Here is a 14,934-nt window from a genome sequence, read left to right on the forward strand (position 1 = left end):
AAAGCACTAGAAAATGGTTTGAGAGAAAGCACTGGAGACTTCTAAAGGTGGCCAGCAATGAGTCCAGACCTGAATCCCATAGAACACCTGTGGAGAGATCTAAAAATGGCAGTTTGGAGAAGGCACCCTTCAAATATCAGGGACCTGGAGCAGTTTGCCAAAGAAGAATGGTCTAAAATTCCAGCAGAGCATTGTAAGAAACTCATTGATGGTTGTGCAACCAAGTATTAGGCTGAGGGTGCCAATACTTTTGTCTAGCCCATTTTTGGAGTTTTGTGTGAAATGATCAATGTTTTGCTTTTTGCTTCATTCTCTTTTGTGTTTTTTCATTTAAGACAAATTAAATGAAGATAATACCAAAGAATTTGTTTTTGCAATCATTTTCAGGAAGAAACTGAGTATTATCTGACAGAATTGCAGGGGTGTCAATACTTTTGGCCACAGCTGTATATACTGTAGACTGTGATCCCTCGTGGGCAGGGTCCTCGCTCCTTCTGTACTTGTGTGTCCCTTGTCTTACACATGTTTATTGTATTTGTCTATATTTCCCCTCTTCATATGTAAAACGCCATGGAATAAATGGCACTATATAAATGTATAATAATAATAATAATATTATACACATCTATTCTATACTTTGCCTATTTTATCTATCTATCTATCTATATATATATAGATATACACTCACTGGCCACTTTATTAGGTACACCTGTCCAACTGTGTGTTAAGACTTAATTTCTAATCAGCCAATCACATGGCGGCAACTCAGTGCATTTAGGCATGTAGACATGGTCAAGACAATCTCCTGCAGTTCAAACCGAGCATCAGTATGGGGAAGAAAGGTGATTTGAGTGCCTTTGAACGTGGCATGATTGTTGGTGCCAGAAGGGCTGGTCTGAGAATTTCAGAAACTGCTGATCTACTGGGATTTTCACGCACAACCATCTCTAGGGTTTACAGAGAATGGTCCGAAAAAGAAAAAAAATCCAGTGAGCGGCAGTTCTGTGGCCGGAAATGCCATGCTGATGCCAGAGGTCAGAGGAGAATGGGCAGACTGGTTCGAGCTGATAGAAAGGCAACAGTGACTCAAATTGCCACCCGTTACAACCAAGGTAGGCAGAAGAGCATCTCTGAACGCACAGTGCGTCGAACTTTGAGGCAGATGGGCTACAGCAGCAGAAGACCACACTGGGTACCACTCCTCTCAGCTAAGAACAGGAAACTGAGGCTACAATTTGCACAAGCTCATCGAAATTGGACAGTAGAAGATTGGAAAAACGTTGCCTGGTCTGATGAGTCTCGATTTCTGCTGCGACATTCGGATGGTAGGGTCAGAATTTGGCGTAAACAACATGAAAGCATGGATCCATCCTGCCTTGTATCAACGGTTCAGGCTGGTGGTGGTGGTGTCATGGTGTGGGGAATTTTTTCTGGGCACTCTTTGGGCCCCTTGGTACCAATTGAGCATCGTTGCAACGCCACAGCCTACCTGAGTATTGTTGCTGACCATGTCCATCCCTTTATGACCACAATGTACCCAACATCTGATGGCTACTTTCAGCAGGATAATGCGCCATGTCATAAAGCTCGAATCATCTCAGATTGGTTTCTTGAACATGACAATGAGTTTACTGTACTCAAATGGCCTCCTCAGTCACCAGATCTCAATCCAATAGAGCATCTTTGGGATGTGGTGGAACGGGAGATTCGCATCAGGGATGTGCAGCCGACAAATCTGCGCCAACTGTGTGATGCCATCATGTCAATATGGTCCAAAATCTCTGAGGAATGCTTCCAGCACCTTGTTGAATCTCTGCCACGAAGTATTGAGGCAGTTCTGAAGGCAAAAGGGGGTCCAACCCCTTACTAGCATGGTGTACCTAATAAAGTGGCCAGTGAGTGTATGTTTTGAGGATTACTTGTTTTTTAAACCATGTGTAGTTTTTTTTTACAATGCTATTTTAACATGAGTTTTTACATAGAGAGAACTGCTGTATGTAAAACCTCATGTTAAAATCGCATTGCATACGGATGGCATGCGCATGTTATACGCTTGTCATATGGAAAAATCTCACGGAAATCGCATTACACTCACATGACACTCGCATGGCACTCGTCCGTTTTTTCAGTCCGGAAATCGGACCGCTTTTTTTGCTTGCAAACGGGTATGAGCCCTAAGAGGCAAGTTACCAGTGGCTTCTCCCCGCCCGCTCCCCTTCAGTGACGGGCCTCTTCCTGTGTGTGTATATATGGAGAGACCTGTCAGTCATTGGCAGCGGGCATGGAGATGCCCCCGGGGACCCGCCTGTCCGACTAGTCCCCCAGCGGCTATTAAAGTACGTTTTCTCTGAAATGCCACAACGTTTCAGAGTCAAACATACCTGGCTGAGATCATACAGCCAGCACCAGATACTCGTACATGCTGCCCATGGATGGCCAGCATGTATCAGCTGTCAGGTCACTTCATAAAACAGTCCCATACCATTAACCCTCCTTCACCAATTATTACATTATTCACTATGCATATATCCAATTGACCAGACATAATTAATCTCTGTACATTTCTACTTCCTTAAGTCTGTGCGCCCATGATGAGTCGTTGACGCTCTGTATTTTTGAAAAATGCAGTGTCTTAGGCTATGTTCCCATGATGAGCTTTAGGTGAGTTTTTGATGTTGCTTCTGTTCTACACCATTTCTGCCTCCATTTAGTAAATTAGGCTACTTACATTTTTTCTAAAATATGCAGCGTAGAAACCTCACCAGAAACTCATCTCCGGAACTTAACCTTACAGTTACAGCAAAGTTAATAGGGTTTATAGAAATTCCACGCCCGCTGTGCTTTTTTTTTTTTAACTCAACGCAAACTGTCCTGTGGTGTGTGTTTGAAATCCACAACATGTCAATGTCAGTTGCACGTATGCTGAGTTTTATGTGCAATTTTTTCCCATAGACGTGCATTACATGTGAAAAATCCACAGGTAAAAAACGCAAATGCCTCTCTAGTGCGTTTTCTGCATCAAAAATGCATGCAATCTGTTCTGTTATTTGTTTCCTGTCATGGATCACACTCCTTGGATATCTCCAGGCTTGTTTATTACATGAGACTTGTGAAGCATTCCTCCATTACAAGATGTCTAACAACAACTAACCAACAAGTTCTTACACTCTATAGTACACACATCAAAGTAGTGAGACCCCCTAGAGGCCACATTAACATATAACATATTGCTACATCCTTTCTCTTTTAACTGGAAGAACAATAAAATTAATAAACAATGTATACCATGACAAAGTTAGAGCTATAACATAATAAGTCCAGTTAGATATAATCCTTGAGGTGCGCCGGCTTTCTGATAATTCTGCCAGCTCTAGTAACATAAAATGTGTCACTGCCTACATCTGGTAGTTCTTCTGATTCTGGTAATATGCCTTCTGATATTATCTGTCCCTGACCAGAATCCTCACCCTGATGGTCAGCTGTCACTGTTGGTACTTGCTGCCTCGTTGTCTTGGGTGTCAGGATACTGCTCAAAAGGCCATGAATCATCTCTTTCTTGCGATTTCCTCAGGTATCTCCGATTTCTCCTTAGTCTTCTTCCTTCCTCTGTTAGGACCTCGGTCCTACGAAATTCTAGTTTCTGGACAACTTTTGCCTTTTGCCAGTGTTTGTCAAACGAGCTGCTTGGCTGCAGCCGAATGTTGTCATTTCTCTGGAGCTCAGGCAGATCCTTTGCAGATTTATTGTAATAGAAAGCTTGCCTATCTTGATTCTTCTGTAATTTAGCTTTGATGTTTCCCAGCAACTTTGGCTTTAACAGATGACTAGCAGTTGGTAAGAGTGTCTTTGTACTCCTACTCATGAGCCTCTGTGCCGGACTGCTGTCTAGGCCTTGAGTGGGTGTGTTTCTGTGATCCAGTATAGACAGATATACATCAGTACCTGCTTGTTTTGCTTTCTGTATGAGTCTTTTGGCAGTTTTTACTGCTGATTCTGCTTTCCCATTACTCTGAGGATATCTGGGAGAAGACGTCTGGTGTTCAAATTCCCATTTCTTGCTGAAGGTTTTGAACTCTTCCGAAGTAAACTGCGCCGCATTGTCTGAGAAAACGACATCTGGAATGCCATACCTGGCAAAATGGGCCTTGAGTTTTTTAATCACTGTTCCCGCCCTTGTGTCCTGCAACAAATCAACCTCCCAAAAGTTAGAGAAATAGTCCACTGTAATCAGGTAGCCTTTGTCATTCCATGTGAACAAATCCGTTCATATTTTGACCATGGCCTATGTGGAATTTCATGTGGTTGCAATGTCTCCTTTGGTTGTTTATCACTGCAGGATGCACATATTTCACATTGTGCTATATAATTTTTAATGTGGTCATTCATACCTGGCCAACAGACAGATTTTCGCGCTCGACGTAGACATCCTTCCATGCCAAAGTGGGAAGAGTGCAATGTTTTCAGTATGTCTCTTCTGAGAACTTCTGGTATAACCGCCCTGTCTCCTTTAAAGATGATTCCTTGCTGCACTGACAATTCATCTCTTATGTGAAAGAATGGTGAGACTTCCCTTGGAGCATGCTGCTTGTATTTTGGCCAGCCCTGCAAGATGACAGTCTTTAAACTCCGGAGACTTTTATCCTTCTCTGTGAAAGTCTGGATTTTCTTCAACTTTTCTTTTGACACTGCTATATAGTTACACATATTGATGGTTTCAATGTCTTTCTCCTCATCATTTGTGATAGGAAGGTAAACTCTGCTTAGCGTATCTGCAATCAGTAAGTCTTTTCCTGGACAGTACCAAATGTCAAAATCATATTTCTGAAGTCGTAACGGCATACGCTGTAGTCTCTTTGGGGCTTTCCGTAGTGGTTTCTTTGTAATGCTCTCCAAAGGTTTGTGATCCGACTGTACTCTTACCCGTCAACCATAGGTGTATTGGTGAAACTTCTCCAACCCAAATACCACAGCCAGTAGTTCCTTCTCAATCTGAGCATATCCCTGCTCTGTTGTTGTAAGGACTCTGCTTGCAAATGTGAGTGGCTGTTTGTTCTGCATTAATGTAGCTCCAAGGCCTTTTTCTGAAGCATCACATTGTACCACTACTTCTTGATCTGGATCGAAATACTTTAGGGTTGCTGCATCTGCAATAGCTTTCTTTACTGATTGGAAAGCAGTCTCCTGGATTTCCGTCCATTCCCAGAGCACATCTTTGTGGGTTAGCTGTCTCAGTGGCTCACACATGTCTGACAGATGACTGCAAAATTTCGAGAGATAAATTACCATGCCCAAAAATTGTTGAACGCCACAAACATCAGTAGGGGTAGGCAAATCTTGTATTGCTCTCACCTTTTCAGGATCCACTTTTACACCGTTTGAAGTCAGACGATGTCCAATATAGGCCACTTCTGTCATTTTCAGTTTGAATTTGTCCAAGTTCAGCTTTATGTGTTTTGCTCTGCATCTGTCCAAAAATTGTATCATCTTCTGATCATGATCCTTGATTGCAGATTTCATATCTTCACCTTCTCCCACTATTAGTATATCATCTGCTATTGTCTTCACTCCAGGAAGTCCTTCCAAAGCCTGCATTAATGTCTGCTGGAACACCTCTGGAGCAGGTTTTAGTCCCATGGGCATTCTTAGCCATTTAAAGCGTCCAAATGGTGAAGAAAATGTTGTCAATAAACTTGATTCTTCAGTCAGTGCCACATGCCAAAATCCATTTTTCACATCACATACAGAAAATATTTTAGCTTTTGATAGATCTGGTAGAACATCATCTAATGTCGGCATTGGGTAGTGATTTATTTTCAGCGCCTTGTTGAGTGGCTTAGGATCAATGCATATTCTTAACTTGCCAGATGGTTTCTGCACTGTGACCAAACTGCTGATCCAATCTGTGCTCTTATGGACTGGTGCTATCATGCCTCTTCTCTGTAAATCTTGCAGCTCTACTTTCAGCGGTTGCATTAAAGCTACAGGCACTCTCCTTGTAGGTAATCTGATAGGCTGCACGGTGTTGTCAATTTCTAGCCTATATTGACCTTCAAAGCACCCATCACCTTCAAATAAATCAGCATACTTCGCTTTTATTTTCTGAATATCCAAGTTGTGCTCTGTGTTTAGCTTGGGATTTGGTATATCCTGTGAAATGTCAACAGACATAATATTCTGTGACTGTACTTTTATTAAGTCCATTGCCTGAACTGATTTTACTCCCAATAATGGTACATGGTTACCATCACGCAACACGGTAAATTCAACTCTATAACTCTTTCTGTTACATGGGTTCCGTATTTTGAGCTTACATGCCCCCATCGGTTTCAGAACACTTTTGTTGTACATCACCAGTACCTTGTCAGTTGGCGCAATAGAAACCTGTTTGTTCAGCAGCAGATGGAATTACATTGCAGCTTGCTCCACAATCCAGCTGAAATCTAGTGGGCTTCTCATCCAACAAGAATGTTGCATAAAGCTGCTTGGCATCCTTGCCTACTGACTGCCTGACTACATTGACTTTCTCTGCTGCAGGCTGCAGTTGTAGTCATGTAATGTCCTCTGCACTGTCAGTGTCTGGTGTCACAGTGTGGAGCTGTCTGTACTGTTTGCCTGTTCCTTGCCTGAAGACAGCTGAGAAATGATTCTTCTTTCCACACAATCTGCAGGTTTCACCATATGCTGAACACTTGGTTTTGTCTCTCTCATGTCTTATCCCACAATACTTGCAGTGGTCAGTGCTTATAGGGGAGCTTGGTCTTGTCTTTCCTTTCATAGATACTGCATGTACCTTATCATCATCATTATCACTGGTGCCTGCCATCATCTTCAGGCTGTGTTTTGACAGCTCAGCAGCCCTGCAGATTTGCATGCATTTCTCTAAAGTCATGTCTTCCTCTGTCAGTAATCTTTCATTGAGATGACTGTCTCTTATGCCACACTCCATTCTGTCTTTGGTTAGACTGTCCGTGATCTCTCCAAAACCACATGTTGTTGCCAGCCTCCTCAGCTCTGTCAGATATCTGTCCACATTTTCACCATCCTCCTGATGTCTTGTGAAAAAGGAATCTGTACTTACAGGTGCTGTGATTCTCTGTGATCCTCTGTACAGTCCCAGCCTCACACAAGCTCTGAGGATTTGCAGGGTCTGTGCCCAGCTGCCACCATGTTCTGTTATTTGTTTCCTGTCAAGGATCACACTCCTTTGATATCTCCAGGCTTGTTTATTACATGAGACTTGTGAAGCATTCCTCCATTACAAGATGTCTGCTAACAACAACTAACCAACAAGTTCTTAAACTCTATAGTACACACATCAAAGTAGTGAGACCCCTAGAGGTCACATCACATATAACATATTGCTGCACACTCCACACATGACTATCAAAAAAGTGTTGTCAAAGCCAAATACCAAGAAGTTTCAACAACAAAGTAGATTGGTTTAAAACATGACACAAAATAGAAACAAAAACCGCAGGGTCAAAAACGCAATAAAAATACATCGAAAAAACACAAGTAACCTAATTTACTTAATAGGTGCAGAAAATAAGCAACATGAAAACTTCACCATATACTTATGGTGTGAATGCAGCCTAAAGAACAGTGGCTGTTCACTCTCATGTCTCCAGTTGAAACTATTTCCAGGCATAATCTTACTCTTGTGTGCAGCTGCTCGACTATGAAAACCTATTTTGGAAGCTCGTAATAGTCATTTTGCTGGAGGCGATTTGGAGGTCTGCAGTGATGGATGTAACAGAGGATAGATGGCTGGCTGATTCATTTATTTTATGGGTTACGTGCTTGGGAACATGGCCGCCATCAGAGCATTACTCCCCTGACTGGCGTATGGGGCTCGGTGAGCAGAGAGGGCCCGCAGCAGGCCCCCTCTCCTCTGCTCAGCGGGCCCTAGCGGTGGGATTCTGCCGATGCAGTAACTGAACCTGCGTCTGAGACACAGGTTCAGTTAAACTCTATTGCCGCGCAAGCAATAGTTAAAACCTGCCAGTCAATCAGAGGCTGGCAGCTGACGTCAGCCCACACATCGCCGGCGTATGATGTCATTGTCATTCGCAGTGAGTGCGTGCTTGTACTGCATGGAGGGAGCATCGCCGCAGGAGCGCAGCCAGGTAAGGAGAAAGCTTTTTTATTCTTATTGAAAGCGGCACTGGGGCAGGATGGGAGACACGGTGGCAGGATGGGGACACGGTGGCATGATGGGAGACACGGGGGCAGGATGGGAGACGGGGGGCAGGATTGGAGGCACAGTGGCAGGAAGGGAGATACGGGGACAGGATAGGAGACACGGGGGCAGGATGGAGACAAGGGGGCAGGATGGGAGACATGGGGGCAGGGTGGGAGACACGGGGGCAGGATGGGAGACACAGGGGCAGGATGGGAGACACAGGGGCAGGATGGGAGACACAGGGGCAGGATCATGGGGTAGGATAGAGACAGATGGGGCAGGATCATGGGGCAGGATGGGGACAGATGGGGCAGGATGGAGACAGATTGGGCAGGATCATGGGGCAGGATGGAGACACATGGTGCAGGATCATGGGGCAAGATGGAGACATGGGGCAGGATGGGGACAGATGGGGCAGGATGGAGACAGATTGGGCAGGATCATGGGGCAGGATGGAGACACATGGTGCAGGATCATGGGGCAGGATGGGGACACATGGTGCAGGATGGATACAATGGAGACAGATGGTGCAGGATCACAGGACAGATGGGGCAGAATCACGGGACAGATGGGGCAGGATGGGACATCACATGGGGGCAGAATGGATACATATGGCTGGAGCCAGTAATGAGACACACGGAGGCCAGGATGGGGGATATTATTACAGCAATGATGTATTTATTTTATATTTTGAGGATACTGTTTTAAATGGGGGAAGCAGTCCTGTTACTGTGCATAGCGACATTATGTCGCTTTTATTTCTTTATGTGGTGTAGTTTAGAAGTTGGGAAAAAATTAAGTAACGTGTTCTGCAAGCGGTGCTCTAAATAACTGTGTTATTTCCTGCAGAGAGGAGCCCTGGCTGGATGAAGATGAAAAGCAAAGATGAAGGACTTCACCTAGAGACATCACCGGTGATTCAGTGTGTTACAGTTTTGGCCAAAAGTATTGACACCCCTGCAATTTTGACAGATAATACTCAGTTTCTTCCTGAAAATGATTGCAATCACAAATTCTTTGGTATTATTATCTTCATTTAATTTGTCTTAAATGAAAAAACACAAAAGAGAATGAAGCAAAAAGCAAAACATTGATCATTTCACACAAAACTCCAAAAATGGGCCAGACAAAAGTATTGGCACCCTCAGCCTAATACTTGGTTGCACAACCTTTAGCCAAAATAACTGCGACCAACCGCTTCCGGTAACCATCAATGAGTTTCTTACAATGCTCTGCTGGAATTTTAGACCATTCTTCTTTGGCAAACTGCTCCAGGTCCCTGATATTAGAAGGGTGCCTTCTCCAAACTGCCATTTTTAGATCTCTCCACAGGTGTTCTATGGGATTCAGGTCTGGACTCATTGCTGGCCACCTTAGAAGTCTCCAGTGCTTTCTCTCAAACCATTTTCTAGTGCTTTTTGAAGTGTGTTTTGGGTCATTGTCCTGCTGGAAGACCCATGACCTCTGAGGGAGACCCAGCTTTCTCACACTGGGCCCTACATTATGCTGCAAAATTTGTTGGTAGTCTTCTGACTTCATAATGCCATGCACACGGTCAAGCAGTCCAGTGCCAGAGGCAGCAAAGCAACCCCAAAACATCAGGGAACCTCCGCCATGTTTTACTGTAGGGACCGTGTTTTTTTCTTTGAATGCCTCTTTTTTTCTCCTGTAAACTCTATGTTGATGCCTTTGCCCAAAAAGCTCTACTTTTGTCTCATCTGACCAGAGAACATTCTTCCAAAACGTTTTAGGCTTTTTCAGGTAAGTTTTGGCAAACTCCAGCCTGGCTTTTTTATGTCTCGGGGTAAGAAGTGAGGTCTTCCTGGGTCTCCTACCATACAGTCCCTTTTCATTCAGACGCCGACGGATAGTACGGGTGACACTGTTGTACCCTCGGACTACAGGGCAGCTGGAATTTGTTTGGATGTTAGTCGAGGTTCTTTATCCAACAGCCGCACAATCTTGCGTTGAAATCTCTTGTCAATTTTTCTTTTCCGTCCACATCTAGGGAGGTTAGCCACAGTGCCATGGGCTTTAAACTTCTTGATGACACTGCGCACGGTAGACACAGGAACATTCAGGTCTTTGGAGATGGACTTGTAGCCTTGAGATTGCTCATGCTTCCTCACAATTTGGTTTCTCAAGTCCTCAGACAGTTCTTTGGTCTTCTTTATTTTCTCCATGCTCAATGTGGTACACACAAGGACACAGGACAGAGGTTGAGTCAACTTTAATCCATGTCAACTGGCTGCAAGTGTGATTTAGTTATGGCCAACACCTGTTAAGTGCCACAGGTAAGTTACAGGTGCTGTTAATTACACAAATTAGAGAAGCATCACATGATTTTTTGAACAGTGCCAATACTTTTGTCCACCCTCTTTTTTATGTTTGGTGTGGAATTATATCCAATTTGGCTTTAGGACAATTCTTTTTGTGTTTTTTCATTTAAGACAAATTAAATGAAGGTAATAACAACAAAGAATTTGTGTTTGCAATAATTTTCAGGAAGAAACTGAGTATTATCTGACAAAATTGCAGGGCTGTCAATACTTGTGGCCACAACTGTACTTGTACACTGACACTATACACTGTATACTATATACAGCAGTCCTGTGTATAATGTCAGCAGTGATCACTGTATTACCTTTACACTGACACTATATACAGAGTTCCTGTGTATAATGTCATTGATCACAGTATAACCTGTATAATATATACAGCGCTCGTGTGTATAATGTCACTTGATCACTGTATTACCTGTACACTGATACTGTATACAGAGCTCCTGTGTATAATGTCACTGGTGATCACTGTATTACCTGTACACTATACACTATATACAGAGGTCCTGTGTATAATGTCGCTGGTGATCACTGTATTAGCCGTACACTGATACTGTATACAGAGCTCCTGTGTATAATGTCACCGGTAATCACTGTTTACCTGTACACAGACACTGCATACTAAGTACAGATCTCCTGTGTATAATGGCACTTATGGGGATATTAGTATTGTGGTTTTTTTTATTAATGATCGTTATTGTAGTATTCAGTCACTATGTGGTGGTAATATGTTGTCCGGCCATGGTGTGGCGGTATTTGTTCCTTGTATGTGCTATTATTTGGTCACTATGTGGTGGTAATATGTGGTCTGGACATGGTGTGGCAGTATTTGTAACTTATATGTGGTATTATAGGTCTCTATGTGGTGGTAATATGGTGTCTGGTCATGGTGCGGTGGTATTTGGCAAACTGAGTTTTGTAGCTCACGGCTTCACAATAATGGCGCTTACAATTCACCTGGGCAAATCTAGGAGATCAGGGATGTTAGAGTATTGAAGGGGTTAATGTCTTCAGACCTGCCAAAATCTCAGTGTGTGGTGATTCTCAAGAGAACTCACTGAAACAAAGAACTGCTGAGGGGTGTGACTAAGCTGGATGCGGGGGAGGGGGGGGAGGGTGTCCTTACTTATTATGCAGTTATATATCCTGCTTTTTGCTATTATGGGAGAAACACCTACATTTATGCATGGTACGACCATCTTCATCGATTTTTGGAAACCACATGCCTGTGTATTTCTTTCAATATCACGGAGCCATAGAATGAAACATTTAATTGAAGTTAGAACTGCTCCATCAGGGATTTCACAGAATGACTTGACATGTTATATGTGCTACATTTATAGTCAGGGAGTTTACTTCAAAGCAACCTGTCATGAACAAAAATGCTATTTCAGCTATACTGGTAACCTGCAGGTAAGACACGTGTAAGTCATGTTAGGCTGGTTTATGGGAAGCGCAGCTACAGGGAGAAGACAATATTCTGTTGTCTCTGCAGCCGCTTGCTTCCAATCAGAGATGTAACAGTAAGTGCTAACTATACGGTGAGCACCCTGCTATCATAACCACTGCTCCTCGACTGAGTGCAATGTGTGTGTACAGAGCAGGCTGTCAGTCGAGGTGTACGGTGAATGACCATTGCTCAGTAGTGTTGAGCTTTCCGATACCGCAAGTATCGGGTATCGGCTGATATTTGCCGTATCGGAATTCCGATACCGAGTACCGATACTTTTTTCGTATCGGATACCGGAATCAGAAGTCCAAAATTCAGGTTTCCGTTCTCTACCAGCTCCAGGAATACAATGACGGAAGGTAGGTATCCTTCCGCACTGTATTCCTCCACCACTTTAAAAAAAAAAAAAAGTCCCTAGTCTCACTTTATGCCATTGCTGCGTGGGAAATTCCCACACAGCAATGGCATAAAGTGAGACTAGGGACTTTTTTTTTACAGTGGTGGAGGAATACAGTGCGGTAGGATACCTACCTTCCGTCATTGTATTCCTGGAGCTGGTAGAGAACGTTAGCATCAGCTGATGCTGCTGTTCTCCACGCAAGATGGACGTGGGACCCTCGTGGACTTCTGCGGATCGGGGTAAGTATATTGGTGTTTTTTTATTTTGATATTTATTCCTCAAGGGGACAATGGCTTCGGGGATCAAAGTGACAAGTGACGGTGAGTATGTACTCTATGTTATATGTACTGTATGTCTATATGTATGTATTGTATGTAGTATATATGTATGTTGCATGCATGTAGTATATATGCAGTATATATGTAGTATGCATGTTGCATATATGTAGTATGTATGTAGTATGTATGTAGCATGTATGTAGTTAGTATGTAGCATGTATGTAGTATGTATGTTGCATGTATGTAGCATGTAGTGTGTATGTATGTAGCATGTATGTTGCATGTATGTAGCATGTAGTGTGTATGTTGCATGTATGTAGCATGTAGTATATATGTAATATGTATGTTACATGTAGTATTTATAGTATATATGTAGTATGCATGTTGCATGCATGTAGTATATATGTTGTATGTATGTTGCATGCATGTAGTATATATGTATTATGTATGTAGTATGTATGTAGCATGTATGTAGTATGTATGTAGCATGTATGTAGCATGTAGTATATATGTAGTATGTATGTTACATGTAGTATATATAGTATATATGTAGTATGCATGTAGTATATATGTTGTATGTATGTTGCATGCATGTAGTATATATGTATTATGTATGTAGTATGTAGCATGTATGTAGTATGTAGCATGTATGTAGCATGTAGTATATATGTAGTATGTATGTTACATGTAGTATATATAGTATATATGTAGTATGCATGTTGCATGCATGTAGTATATATGTTGTATGTATGTTGCATGCATGTATTATGTATGTAGTATGTATGTAGTATGTAGCATGTATGTAGCATGCATGTAGTATGTAGCATGTATGTAGTATGCATGTTGCATGTAGTATATATGTAGTATGTATGTTACATGTAGTATATATGTAGTATGCATGTTGTATGTATGTAGCATGTAAATTTTTTTTTTTTTTTTACATTCAACACATTAGCCAGATGATGGGACTACTACTGTCCCATCATTGGCAAATGTGTCTATCACTGTCATGGTAGCAGGCATCGCCCGATGGGACTTGTAGTCCCATCGGACGATGCCTGCACAGACCCCCGGAGCCTGCACAGCCCACCGGCAGGCCGGCACAGCCCCCCCGGCAGGCCGCACAGACCACCGGCAGGCCGGCACAGCCCCCCCGGCAGGCCGGCACAGACCACCGGAGACTGCACAGCTCCCCGGCAGGCCGGCACAGCCCCCCCGGTAGGCCGGCACAGACCACCGGAGCCTGCACAGACCCCCCGGCAGGCCGGCACAGCCCCCCGAAAGGCCCGTACAGACCCCAGAGAGGCTGTACAAGGCAAAAATAGGGTTTTTCTTATTCCGATACCGGAAGTCCCATAGACTTGAATGGGACTTCCGGTATCGGAATCGGCGATACCCGATATTTTTTTTAGATCGGCCGATACCATCCGATACGATACTTTTAAGTATCGGACGGTATCGCTCAACACTATTGCTCAGTATGCAGTGAGTGTGCTGTGACTGTTACAGCCACCTTTATGACTGGAAGCTAGTGGCTGCAGGGAGAATATAACTTCATTTTTTCCCTGTAGCCTCTTTTACAGTTAAATATGATATAGAAGCTGTTTACCTGCAGACTACCACTACATCATCTGGAAATATCTTTTTTGTAGCTGACAGTCACAATATACTTTTTATAAATAGTTGAGTTTATAGGGTTCCCTTTAAGACATTACAACTATTTAGAGAAAAAAAAAAGGACCACGTAGAAGAAACGAAGGAGCACCAACTTTTTCACATTTTCTGATGATAAATCTGATAAAATACAACTACTTCTAGGATCTTGATGGGTGGTGAAGAGCTGAAAGTGCAAAATGTGCTCTCAAAGTATGGACAGAAGAGTAGCACTCCTAAGAAGATGTCCACATGAATACAATAAAGGACTTTTAGCATAGAGGAACGGGTGAGTGCTGCTTTTCTGTCAATACTTTGTGTACACATTTATTAAAAATAATATTGTGACTGTTTTCTAAAAGCTAGCTTGTGGTTTACAGGACCCATACTTTGAGTTAATGTTCATTAATAAGATGCCAATACTAGGAGGACAACCATCACTGACACGACTGTGACTCTCCAACAGGAAAACTCAGACAGGGCCAAGATCCACAGAGCAGGCAGCAGGCGCCTATTCTACATGAATATGTACGGTTGTCCTCTACTAGGCGGATTCCTTGCATTCCTGCCTTCCCTCATGTATGTGGCTGCTTTCCATCCTTTTAAGCCACAAATGCACAAATGATTTA

At 43.0% G+C, this 14,934-nt stretch overlaps 1 protein-coding gene across 1 annotated transcript in view; it reads right to left on the reverse strand.

Annotated features, from left to right (window-relative positions):
• The window catches only part of DNER (delta/notch like EGF repeat containing), a 344,793-nt gene that overhangs the window by 45,074 nt on the left and 284,785 nt on the right, over positions 1-14,934 (reverse strand).

The sequence above is a fragment of the Dendrobates tinctorius genome, unplaced genomic scaffold (assembly GCF_039654945.1).
Source record: "Dendrobates tinctorius isolate UK_male_01 unplaced genomic scaffold, ASM3965494v1 ptg000572l, whole genome shotgun sequence".
Lineage (NCBI taxonomy): Eukaryota > Metazoa > Chordata > Amphibia > Anura > Dendrobatidae > Dendrobates > Dendrobates tinctorius.